The following is a 15,827-nucleotide window of genomic DNA, read 5'->3' as shown; positions in this document are numbered from 1 at the left end:
GGCTTAAATCAAATTATAAACTTTGCTCTATGTCCACGTAATCTACATCTACACTTTCAAGTGTTTAGACCAAGGATTGCCGGGGAAGATTTATAGATTTTACAAAGGTAAAATCGTTGAACTTTGACCGTATAGAAGCCAAATTTCTGGCTTAAAACCGACTAAAAGAATTTCCCAAATCTCAATACCCCTTTATGCCAAATCTCGAGTCTGTAGACTGAAAAAAAGAAACGGACAATGGCGGTTATTATGAATATTCTCTGAAAAGTAATTTAATCCATAATAACTATTACATACATGTGGTAATTTTTAATTACAAGAAATACAAGATTATTCAGCTTGAAAAAAACGGTTTATGTCTGAAGATTTATCCCATTGATTAAGTAAAGGGGTGAAAGTGCGATATAAAGATTGCAAACGTCAAAAAACCACACGATAAAAAAACTTAGGTTACACTAGCAAAAAACTGAATACTAGAGCTGATATAGTCTTGAAAGAGATCCAGAAAAAATCAACCAATATTCAAAATGTAAGCATGCATAATTCGTCTACGAAAACACTGATTTTGTTCCTTCCGAGGGGATTGTATATTGCTATATATTTACAAACACTATTAAAGAAAGTATTTTGGGATTTGATGTTGCTATTCTTTCTTGAAGCGATTTGAAATTTGCTTGGAATTGATCAAGCTCGTATGTAAGATTGCCTAGAGTTAAGAAAACCCTTCTCCTGTATAACGCATACATGGCAAAATGAAGGGATAAAAGTTTTTTTTTTTACGCGACAGACCGAATTACTATAGTCAATGGTTGCATACAAATGATTTTTTTCCAAATTATCAATGTATGGCACATACGTCGTGTTGGATTTTTTATATTAATTTCGAGTCCTTATGTTCTTTTACACGTTCGCTGGAAGCAACATTGCTTACTAGAGGAAAACTTGGACCATATGGGGGTACCTTGGCTCACTGAAAAGTAGCCCACTCTCTCTAATCTTCCTCTCGTGTTTTTTTCAGATTAAGTTTCCTAATTTCTTAAAATCAACATTAATTTTTTTAAGTATAGTGTTTTGGCTGCAGCAAAGAATAGTGATCGTGAAAGCTTATTTGCGCACTGGATCAATTAAGGAAAAACAACACGATTCCTGGCAAAATAGCCAGAGATAAAAGCACCATCAAAACATTTTATTCAAAGCTTGGTAGAGAAATGGCGCGAAATAGGCACTGTCGAAAACGTGGCGAAGCAAAGACTCGAATTACTCCGGACGCCAGAAGTTGTCCATGATATGAAACAGCGGATTATAACATGCCCAGAAAAATAGGTTTACCCTGCAAATCGATATATCATGTACAACATGTCAGTGAGCACTGAAATTTTTTAACCTGAGAGCATACAGAAAAACATGTATTCAGTATTGCAGGTGGCTGCTGTGTGTGGCTGAAAAAGGACATTTGGACACACTGGTGTACTTTATGTTGGATGAAGCATGGTTTCATCAATCAGAATATGTGGATTCCAGAACACGCGCTATTGCTATTCTGAAAATCAGCACGTAATTCAAAAAACGCCAATGCATGACTCGAAAATTAGTGTTTGGTGTGCAGCTTCAGAAACTAAACTAGGCGACCCAATTTTTTAATCAACTGTGAACACTGACGTGTATCTAAACATTTTGAAACAGTTTAGCAACCCTCTAACACCACAAGACAAAATGCAATTCATTTTCCCACAGGATGGCGCTACATGCCACACGTTTCACAGATCACTGACACGAGTTCCTGACATTTTTACGGAAGAGAGGACAATAATGAAAGGGTTATGGCCACCCCAGTTCACTGACATGTCATCATGCGATTTTTACCTTTGAGAAACTTTAAACAAAATAATCCTTACAATCCAGACCATCTAAAGGAGAACATTACCAAAACTATCAGGATAATCACCAGAGAAGATCTACAGACAGTATCTGGAAACAGGATTGAACCCAGAAATGCATAGATGTAAATAGTGAGTATTTCCAGCATATTTTATAACACTTCAGGTAATTTAAACAATACTACAAATAATTTAAACAATGGTATAGGTAATTAAAACAATGGTACAGATAATTTAAACAATGGTACAGATAATTTAAACAATGTTACAGATAATTTAAACAATGGTACAGATAATTAAAACAATGGTGCAGGTAATTTAAACAATGGTACAGATAATTAAAACAATGGTACAGGTAATTTAAACAATGGTACAGGTAATTTAAACAATGATACAGGTAATTTAAACAATGTTACAGATAATTTGAACAATGGTACAGATAATTTAAACAATCGTACAGATAATTTAAACAATGGTACAGATAATTTAAACAATGGTACAGGTAATTAAACATTGGTACAGGTAATTTAAACAATGGTACATGTAATTTAAACAATGGTACATGTAATTTAAACAATGTTACAGATAATTTAAAAAATGTTACAGATAATTTAAACAATAGTACAGATAATTTAAACAATGGCACAGGTAATTTAAACAATGTTACAGATAATTTAAACAATGGTACAGATAATTTAAACAATGGTACAGATAATTTAAACAATGGTACAGGTAATTTAAACAATGTTACAGATGATTTAAACAATGTTACAGATAATTTAAACAATGGTACAGATAATTTAAACAATGTTAGAGATAATTTAAACAATGTTACAGATAATTTAAACAATGTTACAGATAATTTAAACAATGTTACAGATAATTTAAACAATGTTACAGATAATTTAAACAATGGTACAGATAATTTAAACAATTGTATAGGTAATTTAAACAATGGTACATATAATTTAAACAATGTTACAGATAATTTAAACAATGGTACGGATAATTTAAACAATGGTACAGATAATTTAAACAATGGTACACGTAATTTAAACAATGTTACAGATAATTTAAACAATGTTACAGATAATTTAAACAATGGTACAGGTAATTTAAACAATGGTACAGGTAATTTAAACAATGTTACCGATAATTTAAACAATGGTACAGATAATTTAAACAATGTTACAGGTAATTTAAAAAATGGTACAGATAATTTAAACTATAGTATAGGTAATTTAAACAATGGTACAGATAATTTAATCAATGTTACAGATAATTTAAACAATGGTACAGGTAATTTAAACATTGGTACATGTAATTTAAACAATGGTCCATATAATTTAAACAATGTTACAGATAATTTAAACAATGTTACAGATAATTTAAACAATGGTACAGGTAATTTAAACAATGGTACAGGTAATTTAAACAATGGTACAGGTAATTTAAACAATGGTACAGGTAATTTAAACAATATTACAGATAATTTAAACAATGGTACAGATAATTTAAACAATGGTACAGGTAATTTAAACAATGGTACAAGTAATTTAAACAATGCAACAGATAATTCAAACAATGGTACAGGTAATTTAAAACAATGTTACGGATAATTTAAACAATGGTATAGGTAATTTAAACAATGGTACAGATAATTTAAACAATGGTACAGATAATTTAAACAATGGTACAGATAATTTAAACAATGGTACAGATAATTTAAACAATGTTACAGATAATTTAAACAATGTTACAGGTAATTTAAACAATGGTACAGGTAATTTAAACAAATTTACAGGTAATTTAAACAATGGTACAGATAATTTAAACAATGGTACAGATAATTTAAACAATGGTACAGGTAATTTTAGCAATGTTACAGATAATATAAACAATGGTACAGATAATTTAAACAATGTTACAGATAATTTAAACAATGTTACAGATAATTTAAACAATGGTACAGGTAATTTAAACAATGTTACCGATAATTTAAACAATGGTCCATATAATTTAAACAATGTTACAGATAATTTAAACAATGACACAGATAATTTAAACAATGGTACAGGTAATTTAAACAATGGTACATGTAATTTAAACAGTAAAAATACCTTCCTCCGCTCTACTATATTTTGGGGCTACTGTTAATGGACCAGCTTTTAGTACTGGTGAAACCTCTTTACACACGCGAATAAAAAAAGTAGCAAACTGCAATTAACTAGTGTTATCTTGCACGGAGAGTAACCACCTATCTACACTATTGAACATTTACTTCTTGATATGACGTAGTCACTATTGAAGGTACAATTAACAGCGATGATGGTGTCCATTCGTTAATATAATTATCTGCCAAATCGATGGCTATGCAAATAACAAATACACATTATACACTAAACCAACAAGCATAATACATACACACATGCTATCTTATAGGCAAATAGAGGAAATTTCACTGTAATAACAATTACGTATAATGACAAAAGAAAATGTGTCCCGAATATAATATATTTATTTCCTTTTAATTCATAGTTCTTAGAAATAAAATCGGCTTTATTTCATGGATATCACGCTTGATCTCTGTATAAAGATACGCGGATAATATATAAACACACATTTAGTGTGTAAGACCTATTATGATACAATAACGTGTTAATTGCCGGTTTAAAACTAAGGACTAAGCATGTTTTAATGAATCTTTATATCTGTTATAATCATGTTTTGTACACCTCTGTAAATCTTTAAATATATTATAGTTGCCTTAAGTAAGACTTCTGTACTATTTTTAGGTATAAAAGTAAAGAATGACATATCATATCTATATAAAAGCCAAGTACGTCCAAGGATGGAATACTGCTGCCATATCTGGGCAGGAGCTGCTAAAACAGCCTATCCTGCCTTGGCAGAGTACAAAATAAACTTCGTGGCTTAGTGGGGGACGCCCTTTTCTCGTCCCTGCAACCTCTCTCCCACAGAAGAGACGATGCGAGCCTGTCTTTGTTTTATCGTTATTTCCATGGCAGGTGCTCGTCTGAACTCCAATCTTTGGACCCCCCTCGCCAATATTTTACGAAAAACACCCGTCTAGCTGAATCTACTGTAAAAGAATCTCCCCACTCTTTATCTGTGCCTAAATCAAAACGTAGATTTCATGAACAAAGCTTCTTTCTTAGAACTGCACGGCTGTGGAACTCTGTTCTGTCTGCCTGCTCCCCACCTGACTACAACCTGGATTTCTTCAAGTCCAACGTAACAAATTCCTGATGAACCGCCCCTTTAAGTAAACACTTCATTAAATCTCCACATTAACGTACTGTACTTGCAATAATCCTTATCCCTGAGTGGCTTCCGGGCCTTGATAAGTAGTGAGCACCGTGTAAAAAAATCATATTAAAGAGTAAAGAAGGTTTGTTATGCGCTTAGCTAGGGTCAAGTTGATTTCATTGTTCTAATTTCTCAATGGTAATTCATGAACTTTGAATGAATCGACACGTCAGGAAAATAGATTGCATTGATTATTGAGAAATATTGCTTTTATGTATACCTCGAAAGAAAAAAAAAAACTTAAAATCCTACTAAATTGAAATAAAGCCTCTGATACATAAAACATGATTAAGGTAGTAAGAGTAGACATCTAAGACAATAGAAACTTTCCAATTATTTAAAAGAAAATCTAGAGAAAATATGCGTATTCATATGTTTTTATCATATTAAACTGAAAACAATAAAATTAGAGAATAGTACAATTCATATTAAATATTTATGAAAACTATTTTTCCTAAAACCTAGACAAATTATTAGCTGTCATGTTGTCGCTAGACAAATATTTTACACCTTTTTTCTATAAGTATCTGAAAATGATTAATGCTATAATATGGTTATTTACATGAATATTATTAAATAAAAAGAATATGTTATTTAAATTATAAAATAAAAAGAATATATTATTGAAAGTACTAAATAAAAAGATTATGTTATTTAAATTATTAAATGAAAAGAATATATTATTTAAATTATTAAATAAAAGAATATGTTATTCTTTTCAAATGTATTCATTATTCATATTTATTTGTCTTCCTCTCTGGAAAATGTACATTCTATATCATTTATTTACACTTGTGTATTTACATTAATATGTGTGCATAATCATATCAATAAGTATATTTTTATAAATATATCGATATTAGTTCTACTCATTTATGATTTCGTAAGCTTTTATTATTTCAGTAACAATTGGCTTTAAGTTACTGAAATTCGTCTTACTTATATAACTGTTTCTACTTATTTACAAAATTTGTGCCTGCAAAACTTCACGTAGATAAGGTGTAATTTTTAATAGCATAACTTCCACATATTGATAATTTGCTTAGAAACTGTTTGAAGTTGTTTCATTATCAACAACTTTAGGGTTTATTCAATTTTAAATGTAATTATTTAAATCCATATTAAATATTAAGAATCAAATTAACTTTTTTATTATTCAAATGTATTATTGCTCCTTTATTTACCTTTCTCCATTAAAATATATTTATAACATATATAATAGTAAATAATATCTTCACCAAAGAGAGTAAATTCGTAAGCGTAATTGATCTTTGCTTATAACTCTACGTCGATTTTTAAAAACTTTTACATTCTTTTCTATATATTGGCTTGTTTTTTTTTTTTTTCTGTGTCACGCTTATATCTGGGTCGTTTAATTGTTGTCTTCTATTTCTTGTCATAAATACTTTTATCAAGAAGTTTTTGTTTCCGTTTCGACTATAGCTGATGGCACTTAAATCATCCATTTTTTTTATAAATAATTTTATCAAGAATTCTTCACAAATTTTTGTTTCGGTTATGGATGAAGGAACTAAAGTTATATATATATATATATATATATATATATATATATATATATATATATATATTGTTTTCATAAGCTTTTATTTCGGTTTCGATTCAAGCTAATGCACCCAAGTTATATGGGTGTACTTTTTTACCATGAATTCTTTATAAGTGTTGGTTTCGGTTTCGATTATAGCTGTCATCTATTATTTTTATAAATAATTTTATCAAAAGTTCTTCAGCGGTTTTTGTTTCGGTTTCGGTTTCGATTATATCTGTAGAAACTCAAGCTATATATATATATATATATATATATATATATATATATATATATATATATGTCTGAGTGTGTATATATATACATATATATATACATATATATACATATATATCATCTTATTATTATTACTATTATTATTAAATTATAATCATTACATCATCATCATCATCTTATTTTTATTATTATTACATCTTCATCTTATTATTATTACCATTACATCATCATCATCTTATTATTATTACATCATCATCATCTTATTATTATTATTATTATTACATCATCATCATATTATTATTATTATTACATCATCACCATCTTATTATTATTACTGCATCATCATCATCTTATTATTATTATTATTATTATTATTATTACATCATCTTATTATTATTACTACATCATCATAATCTTATTATTATTATTATTACATCATCTTCATCTTATTATTATTATTACTATTATTATTAAACCATAATCATCTTATTATTAATATTACACCATCATCATCTTGTAATTATTATTATTACTAATACGTCATCATCATCATCTAGTTATTATTATTATTATTATTACATCATCATCGTCTTTTTCTTCTTATTAATGTTATATCATCATCATCTTATAATTATTATATCATCATCATCTTATTATTATATCATCATCTTATTATTATTATTATTATATCATCATCATCTTCTAATTATTATTATTATTACATCATCATCATCTTATTATTATTATTACACCATCATCATCTTCTAATTACTATTATTACTACTACATTACCATCATCATCATCAAGTTATTATTGTTATATCATCATCATCTTCTTATAATTATTATATCATCATCATCTTATATTATTATTATATCATCATCATCATCATCATCATCATCATCAACAACATTGTCGTCGTCATCTAAATCGGCTGTTGCGAAGTCCAAACCGGTGAACACTGTATCAATTATATTTTCAAAAAATTGCCAGATCGACTGGGATCCCAAATAATGTTTTTCAAGCTTAGGTTTTTAGTCGCGTGCAAGCGACTCTATAAGTCACTCCATCGGTCGGTCGATTTGTCAGTCGGTCGGTCTGTCGGTTGATCTGTCCATAACACTTGTTTGCTTGGGCATTTTGTTTAAGATCAAAGGTCTGTTGTTAATAGATGCTGTTCTTAGCTTTTTAAGTTTTTCTTGGCCTTTTGGCCAAGATAAAAGTATAGTATCTGTTCCGGCAGATACTGCAAGGAAAGACCATATCTGGAAAAACCCTACATATAAGACCTTGGTCAATATAGGGGAAACCCTTCATACCAATTGTCACTATCTAGCTCCCCTACTCCCCAGAGGGTTGGCCCCATTTCCACTTTACTCCTCACATTAAAAATTGGGCTTGTGCCTAATTTGCTCGGTGAGGGGAGCAAATAAATACCCTGTTCTTAGCTTTTTAAGTTTTTCTTGGCCTTTTGGCCGAGATAAAAGTGTAGTATCTGTTCATTGCATATACTAGAAGCAAGGACCATATGGTGGACCGACCCCTCTTATAAGACCGTTTCAATGCAGAGGCAACCCTTCATACTAATTCTCACTATCCAACTCCCCTTCTCCCCGGGGAGTTGGTCTCCATTTCCCTTTCACTCCTCACATTAAAAATCGGACTTGTGCCTAATTTTCTCGGTGGGGGAGCAAACAAATACAGTTTTTCTTGGCCTTTTGGCAAAATAAAAGTGTAGTATCTTTTTCGATAGATACTGCAAGCAAAGACTATTTGTGGGGCCAACATCACATATAAGACCTTGGTCAATGTAGGGGCCACTCTTCCTACCAATTGTCACTATCAAGTTCCTCTACTCCGTGGGGAGTTGGTCCCCATTTACCCTTCACTCCTCAGATTAAAAATCGGCCTTATGCCATATTTGCTCGATAGGGGAGCAAATAAATACTCTTTTCTTTGCCTTTTGGCCAAGATCACAGTCTAGTATCTGTTCCCGCAGATACTGCAGGACAATACCATATGTGGGGGAAACACCACATATACGACTTTGGTCAATGTAGGGGCAACTCTTCATACCTATTATCACTATCAACGTCTCCTACTCCTCGAAGAGTTTGTCCCCATTGCTCTTAACTCCTCGCATTAAACATCGGCATTGTACCTTATTTGTTCGGTGGGTGAGCAAATAAATACCAACACCACATATAAGACCTTGGACAATGTAGGAGAAACCCTTCATACCAATTGTTACTATCCAGCTCCCCTAATCCCCCCTGAGTTGCTCCGCAATTCCCCTTCAATCCTCACATTAAAAATCGGTCTTGTGTCTTATTTTTTCGGTGGGGAAGCAAAGAAATAAACCTTTTCTTGGCGTTTTGGCCATGATTCAAGTGTAGTATCTGATCCGGCAGATACTGCGAGCAAATAGTATATGTGGTGACCTCCACACATATAAGACCTTGGTTTATGTAGGGGCATCACTTCATACCAATTGTCACTATTCAGCTACCCTACCCCCCGCGAGTTGGCCCCCATTTACCCCTTCAATTCTCACATTAAAAATCGGCATTGTTCCTAATTTTCTCGGTGGGGGAGCAAATAAATACCCTTTTCTTGGCCTTTTGGCCAAGATCAAATGTCGTATCTGTTGCGACAGATACTGCAAACAAATACCCTATGTGGGGAAAACTCAACATATAAGACCTTGGTCACTATAGGGGAACCCCTTCATATCAATTGTCACTATCCAGCTTCCCTACTCCCCGATTAGTCTGCCCCCAATCCCCCTTTACTCCTCACATTAAAAATCGGCCTTGTTCCTAAATGCTCGGTGGGAGAGCAAATAAATACAGCTTTTTTTTGCCTTTCGCCAATATCAAAGTGTAGTATCCGTTCCGGCAGATACTGCAAGCACAGACCATATGTAGGGGCAAACCCACATATGAGAATTTGGTCAATTTAGGGGTAAACCTTCTTACTAATTGTCACTATAAAGCTCCCCTACTCTCCGGGTAGTTGGTCACCATTTTCCCTTCACTCCTTACATTTAAAATTTGCCTTGTACCTAATTTTCTCGGTGGGGGGGCAAATAGATACCAACCGCACATATAAGACCTTGGTCAATATAGGTGCAACCCTTCATACTGTTACTATCAAGCTTCCTACTCCCCGAGGAGTTGGTCCTCATTTCTCCTTGACTCCTCACATTAAAAACCGACCTTGTGCCTTATTTGCTCGGTGGGGGAGCAAATAAATACAGTTTTTCTTGGCCTTTTGACCAAGATCAAAGTGTAGTATCTGTTCCGGCAGATACTGCAAGCAAAGACCATATGTGGGGGCAACTCCACATATAAGACCTTGGTCAATGTGGGGGCAACCCTTCATACCAATTGTCACTATCCAGCTCCCCTACTCCCCGGGGAGTTGGTCCCCATTTCCCCTCAACTCCTCACATTAAAAATCGGCCTTGTGCCTAATTTGCTCGGTGGGGGAGCAAATAAATACCATCTGTTCCGGCAGATACTGCAAGCAAAGAACATATGTGGGGGCAATCCCACATACAAGACCTTGGTCAATGTAGAGGAAACCCTTCATTCCAATTGTCACTATTCAGCTCCCCTACTCCCCGGGGAATTGGTCCCCATTTCTCCTTCACTTCTCACATTAAAAATCGGCCTTGTGCTTAATTTTCTCGGTTGGGGAGCAAATAAATACAGCTTTTCTTGGCCTTTTGTATCACTTCTTACTACATGCTGTTCTTATTGTAACATAAAGTGGGGGATCACTTTTCTGTATTAATTTAATGTTAGATTATCAACCACTTAACTACCACTCAGTCTCGAAGCCATTCAAGTCATTCTATCAATAATTCAAGTTGTTTTTGTAGGATTCCAGTTATTTTTTTAAGCATTCAAGTCATTCTTAAGATCATTCAATTCATCCTTCATTTCATTAAAGTAATTCTAAGCCATTTACTTTTTATTTATTTAAGTCATGTCAGCCCATTTTTCGGACATTTTAGTTTATCTTTAAGAATGCCATGTTAATCTTACATTCACGCATTCATTCATTACATGAGAGCACGTGACTAATGGCTATCGGCCTTGTTTTTATTTTACTTGACTTTGTAAATATGCATCGCTCCACAAAATATTTTGGTTCCATTGATTTTCATAAATATCTTTTAAAGATGGGGGATCGGGTAATGATAGCCGCTTTATGCCGTATTGAATCGCATCAAAAAATTAGCAAAGACACGTTACTACTACGATTGATTCTGAGCGGAAACGATCGGCGCTGCTCAATAGGTAAAGCCAATACTATATATACAATAATATATCTGCATTTTAAGGTCTGTCATGATCGTTATCAACGCGGGTAGGCGGGAGATTTATTGCCCGATTGTAAAGGAAACTGTGATAGCGGGGGAGCAGAAAAAAGGGTAATAACGAGCGGCGTTGCCTGATTTAAAGAGAACCGAGACTTTGGTTGCATTAACCAGAATGGAAAACGGAAACAAAAGTTTGTAAGCAAAAAAAAAAAAAAAAAAAAGCATCGACACGTGCCAGGCGCGAACTCACATAACTCAAGTTAGCTCGTGAACTTCTTATTGATTGGCCCCAGAGATCACAATTGAGTTTCATAATATTGCTGGTGTAGCTATTCAAAATAATTTATTTAAATAATCGAAAAGTTATTCCAATCTGTCCGCATTTTCAATATACGAGAAATATGCTGAGTTACTGGCTGTACGATGCGGATGACATTTTTTTAGCGAAAGTACGAACACACACAGACGTTTGTGATTTATTTAATACATGTGTCGAGCATTTTTTGCCCGTCAAATGTTGCCTACCATTAGGCAGAAAATCTTTCGGAACTGCTTCTTTGTTCAGTTTTAATTTCTTCGGTATTGGATATCACGTTCTCAACTTTCTGTTGTACAATTCGATTAAAGATGATATGTTATTTTATACAGATTGTGTATGTATTATTATGAGAATCATTTTTCTATTGGACAATTTTAGTTTGTATTGAATTAGTCCGCAAATTTTTGTAGAACGTAAGCCTTCAACTTTTTAATAGTGTCATTCGAATTTACTGACAAATTAGAAAAATAATACTTCAATAAAATAAATCACATTGCCAGTCACCGAGTAGGCCTAACTTACACTTTTTTGTAAAATCAGTTTTGTATTCAGTTTCTTCTATACATGAACACTTCTAATTGAAATGTCTAATCCAGTGTCCAATTTTAATTTCACGATTTTGTTAAATACCCTTACAATTACGTATTTGTGAATGCCCTCTTCAAACTTTTAAACGGATTTTTTGTTATCTACTCTAATTTTAGTGTGCGTCTAATTCCACAATGCCGATAATTTAAGACCATGTTTGGCACAATTTTGACACAACTTACAAGTTTTGTTTTAAGGCAGAATTTTTTTCCCAGTTCAGTTCGCTGCATCATCAACATCGTTTGGGGAGTATTTTTTCTTGTTTTGACTCATCCGCTTGTTAACAAACTGCAGGTAGCCATTTTCTTTTTATGAAAGTAATCCCTTGTATTATATTAAGACTGTGGCTAGACATATTCGTTTCTTTCTCTTTTTAACACACGTAGTTTAATATGTGGGCCATATTTCCTTGATATATGCTATCTGTTCGAATCTTCTATATTTTTAGAATCGTTTTCCGTGATTCTTACTCTTTCTGCCACATTTTACAAGTCTCTGTAGAGTAAGCTTATGTTCGCTTTCGAGTTTGTTGCTAATACTCTGCGTCCAATCTCAGTCTTTTGAGCGACACAAAGTATCGCGCAAAACTAAAGCATTTGAAAATATATGCCGGTAATTTATCGGTTTTAAAATAATATAATGCTTATTTACGGGGTACGTAAACGTTAAATATCCTTCATTGTCTCGCATTGCAAAATTAAAGCATCACCATTATCTATGAAACGGAGAAATATTAAGATTAAATAATCCTGATAGGAACATGAAGATTACTTCGAACTCCGCATTCGTAATACTTTTACGTAAAATGTGATCTAAGAATCTACTGTGTTCAACAGTTCTTTGTGTTTTTTTTAAAAGCAAACAAGACTTTTTCGCAGCAGACTAATATCCGCAATTGACTTCCGGTGTTATGTTTATTCGGTAAGCTTTTGAGTAGTAATTACTGTTATTTCCTTTTTACATTCTATTTTTTTGTTGCTGAATTTACGTTTTTTTTTTGTTGTCTCATAGTAGCGTTCTACTGATGTCTTATCCGACGTTTTAACGTTATTTTTATGTAGTGTTTGTTGTACCTGATGCTTTGTACTTGCTGAAATGAAACATCCTTAAAATTATATATGTAAATTAGTCCAGCTTTTATACTTTCTAGAGTGAAATAACCGTCGTAGTTATATTATCGCTACGCTAATTCTACTTTTCGTTGGAATCGAGTATTGTTGACCATTAATGTCATGGTGGCCTCATTGTTAACATCGTGTTACTTAAATATATCAAACACTAGTCAACAAACATAAAATTGTAAATATTCATCTTATCAGTTGTATGGATTTTAACACGTTTGTTTTAGCACAGATATTTTACTGTCATCTTTGAATGCATATATTATGCATTGAATTAGAAATAACAAGACAGTGCTTTAAACATTAATATATGTAAAGCATTGAGAAAATGAGACGTCAACAACTTCTTAAGAAAGTTAAATCGTACGGAGAAATTCAGGTTTGTGATAACGCTGCATCTACACCACATGCAATCAATGCAGTTATGCACATGAAGTCAATTATTATAGCTTTATTATTTCTGACTAGCTGGAAGCCCGGCGTTGCCCGCTCGTTCAATACGATTAAAGATGATATTTTATTTTATGTTGATTGCGTATGTATTATTATAGAATCAATTCTCTATTCATTATTATTAATTATAAGGAATGATTTGTCCAGTGAACTACTTTGAAAAAGAATTCAAAATACAAAAATAATAATGATGATGTCGTTTATCAAATCTGTCCGTGTTTGTTCACAATATCACGGCAGCTGATTCACATCAAGTTGGGCTTGACGATGAATGCCTTGGAAAAGTCACTTTTGATCAATATTTTGTTTTAAAATATGCAATCGAAGAAATGATTTGTGGTTATTTTAAATGGTACCTCTTCTTTAATTGTAAATTTAACTCATTATTAACAAACGATTAAAATAAAATGGTGAAGTACACCGGGCTTGAACAGGAGATCTCTAGTGGAATACTTTACCACTAAGCTATATCTCCAGATTATAATAAATCTGTTTTTAATAAGAAATTATTGGCTAGAATTTTATTATATTCCTTGGACGGTGTAACGTAAGATATTCCTTTGTAAAATGTATTCTTTTTATTTATAAAAGAAAAAAGCAAAATGTTAGATCAGATTTTATTTTTAATAATTATCGCATGAATGTGTGTACAAAACATATATAAGAGCGCTACCAGACATATAAATTAACTTTGTGTGAACTTTGACAAAATATAGACTCAACCTCTACGAACCTCATGATCGAGGACCTAACCCAGGCACAGTGACTTTTATATTGTAGTAGACATATTAATGTATAATTTCAAAATAAAATTATGTACGAGAACTGTATGATACAAAGTTCGATAATAGACTTGACATAAAAATACTTATATACTGAAAAGCATTTGGGAAACTGTAATGGTGTTAAATTGTAATAAACAAAAGAAACACAGGATTTTTAGGAAAACACATATATTCACATGTATTACAGGCAAAACGAGTTGAGAAATACCATTCCTCAACGGCAGGGCGTTTGCACACGACTTGCTTGGCCGCGTGCCAACTCTGACTCTGGGCTCCGGCACTCGATACCGGAAGTGACGTCACTAGAGAAAGTGACGTCATGAGATAGTCCATTAATCCCATGCGGGGCGTCTCAGAACCCTAGAAAACGACAACCGTTAGTAGTATAATATGGACGTATGAGGATGCAGTTTAATGAGATTACGTCTAAGCCTGTATTATTTAACAACAATAAAGGTCCTTTTAAACCACCGATTTCCATGACAAATCATATCTTTCCTGAGAATCTATCCTTCAAATTTCTGGAGTTATTAGGCAATAGTACGTGAAAAAATGCATGAAGTATATTGCCAGGGCGACTACAAAGAATGTTCCTCTCTTACCGTATTAGAAAATTACTCATACCAGAAATGATCGCATATATCCTTTAAAATTACACTTTGCCTATGCATGAAGTATTGTTGACACATTTTGCCTGATGCATTTCGCAATAATCTCTCTCTCTCTCAATCTCTTAGACAGGATCGACAAAAGTGTCTAAATTTTTATAGTTTTAGCACTATCAGCCACAGTCAAATTCCAACCTTTGATGAATCGTTGTAATTATTTTACCAGTACGTAAGTAGAAATTGTGTTCTACTGAACTCAAAGCGCATATGGCTCTTTCGACCTACATATTCCTGAAGTACAGAACTAGAAAAATGCACCCCCTGGCTGGAATCCATAGATAGTGGAGAACTCCCTGCCTTAAAAGTGTTGTATTCGGTTTGCTAGACTCTGGAATGTTGGACGTGTGTCCAGTTTCCTAAACTGTGCTAACGTAAAGAATATTGAACTTTATATGAAGAGACATGCTACTGCTTAACTCCTCAGAATCTCTTGTTAGGCACGATCCCAAATAGTAAACCATCACATATCAAGGTGCAATATACTTTGTTTGGAGTGAACAATAATGCAAACATGAATGGGGAATATTAAAATGAATAAACACGTTCATTAAAATATTACCACAACTATAATGGGA

General features: G+C 32.8%; 1 protein-coding gene and 1 pseudogene across 7 annotated transcripts in view; both read left to right on the top strand.

Annotated features, from left to right (window-relative positions):
* Positions 1-15,827, top strand: part of LOC145276819 (uncharacterized) — a 694,204-nt gene that overhangs the window by 203,407 nt on the left and 474,970 nt on the right. The gene's annotated exons all lie outside the window — the stretch shown is intronic.
* LOC145277306 (U2 spliceosomal RNA) lies at positions 8,444-8,623 on the top strand (annotated as a pseudogene).

This window comes from Euprymna scolopes, chromosome 5, assembly GCF_053919585.1.
Source record: "Euprymna scolopes isolate OS-2025 chromosome 5, ASM5391958v1, whole genome shotgun sequence".
NCBI lineage: Eukaryota > Metazoa > Mollusca > Cephalopoda > Sepiida > Sepiolidae > Euprymna > Euprymna scolopes.
Note: the sequence above shows the minus strand (reverse complement) of the source record. Positions and strands in the feature narration are given on the sequence as shown.